This window comes from Solanum stenotomum, chromosome 9 (assembly GCF_019186545.1).
Source record: "Solanum stenotomum isolate F172 chromosome 9, ASM1918654v1, whole genome shotgun sequence".
NCBI lineage: Eukaryota > Viridiplantae > Streptophyta > Magnoliopsida > Solanales > Solanaceae > Solanum > Solanum stenotomum.
Genome location: NC_064290.1, coordinates 27,932,955 through 27,935,305, shown reverse-complemented (window position 1 = coordinate 27,935,305; position 2,351 = coordinate 27,932,955).

Here is a 2,351-nt window from a genome sequence, read left to right as displayed (position 1 = left end):
GTTAGCACATAAAGTACTAAGTATGATAGCCATGCAAAAACATTCTTACAAAAGACATTTATGTTTGGAAGTCATGATATATGCCATTTTGGTAAAACTTCATGAACATTGATAAAAGAGGCATAGTATAAGTCACAACCAAGATGCAAGTCATTTATCCACATTAGAACATAATCAACCATATAACCCATTACCTTTACTTTGAACTTCACCTCAAGTAACCCTCATGCTATATCTTGTGCAATGTATGGATAACGTCCCATACCACCACCCACACCAAGGTACCACATTAAGGTCACCAAGAGTGAACTTACCATTCATCCTTTCCACCTTTACACAATAAAGGCATATAAGAGACATAAACATCACATGAATCACATCATCACATTAAGACCACCATCTAAGACAACTCTAAGTCATACTTGTGCAATTAGCATCCCATACTACTACTCACAATAAGTACTCCTTTGAAGTCACCATAGACAATGAACATTCATATACAATAAGTCATGACAAGGAAGTAACTCATAATACAATCCAAGTATAACACGCATCTTCACTTTTAAGCATATAAGAGTCAACATTCTTCATTAACTTCATTACATTAAGAGCACCTTCATTCATTAGACATTAGATCAATATTCTCATAAATGTCATCATAAGAGCCCATTCATTCATTAGCATTATAAAGGGCCACACCATGACCTCCCTCAAATGCCTACTTGTGCAATGCATAGATGGCATCCCATTCCACCACCCACACTAAGTAGTACATCTTTAAGAAGCCATAGTTCATTAACATTCTTTGTGGGGGTAAGCCTTAACTGACATAGACCATGTGAGCTTGACATGGAATCCCGGTGTCACCCTCACCGAATAAAGGGATTCCTACTTGCCTAAGGTAGGACCATCGTTTGTCTAGCCTTAAGTGGATCCACTAGCTAGACCTATATGGGCACATAGTTTATGGGATAGGGAGATTGCTACTAGATTCCCCGCCTCAACTAACGTATGAGTATCCATCTCAAGAGATTGCTACTAAGTGCCCCACCTCAACTCACGTATGAGCACCCATCTCAATCCATTTCCACTCGGTTCTTAGCATTATTCCCCACAGAGTATTTGACATTAAATACATTCGTTCATTATTATGGGATAAGAGATTGCTACTAGATACCCCGCCTCTACTAATGTATGGGCATCCATCTCAAACCCAACATTCATTCATTGGAAAGCTCATAGATTTAAAGATGAGAATAGCCTTTTACCTAGGAATCCCATATTGTGAGAAAGTCCTTTCACAACATATCTTTTAATTCATTAGAGAACAATTGAGAATAGCCTTTCAAATAGTACTTCATCATCATTAACATTATCATTGAACTTCATTCATTCTTCATTCAAGTGTGTGTATGTGAGAATAGCCTTTCACATAATCACCATCATTCACAAGTGTTAATGGAGAGATAACATTCAATCCTAACACAATTAGCTTCTAAACATGATCATAATTCATTCATTTAGATCACACACACATACTTCATATTACAATCATACATAGTGATTAAACACCTCCACCTTTCAAGTGGATCAATAGATCAAGCACAATTCTACTTTAATATGCAATTTTATCATAACTCCCCCTTCAAGGCTATGAACCAACATCAATCCATAAATCCAAGATACTACAATAGATAATGAAATTGACATGATTCAATCACTTAATTCAATATAAGCATCAATAATTCAACATACTTGCATAATCAATCAACTCCCAATCACAAATCATAATTTAGGAAATTGGGGGAAAACATGGGTTCTAGGAAGAAATCATCTTAATTCATCTTTAAATACACAATTCATTCATAATTCAATGCAATAAAGCCTTTATAAATCATTTAGAATCGAACCCACACATAGATTGAAAACTAGGGTTTTGGAGAAAGCATTGGAGACTTGAAATCACTTTTGAGATTGGCTCCTTCAAAGAAAATAAGTCAAGGATGAAGACCACCATACCTTTTTAAGAAGAATCCCATGAAAATCCCTTGAAAAACTTGAAGATTTGACCTTGGAAGCTTGAAATCTTCACCTCCAATGAAGGTTTCTAGAGAGAGAACTTTTGGAGAGGAGGGGAGGTTTGATTTGGGGTTTTGAAAATAATGAAGTCTAAAATAGAGTTTAATACTTTTAATACTCTTAAAATACCTTAATTAACTTAAAATAACCGTCCCTCCACTTAAAATAATTGATTAACAATTTACCAAATAACCCTTGCCCAAACCAGAAAAATAGTGGTGGATCACGCCCTAGACCCACGGACCGTGAGTCCTCTCACGGACCGTACTGTT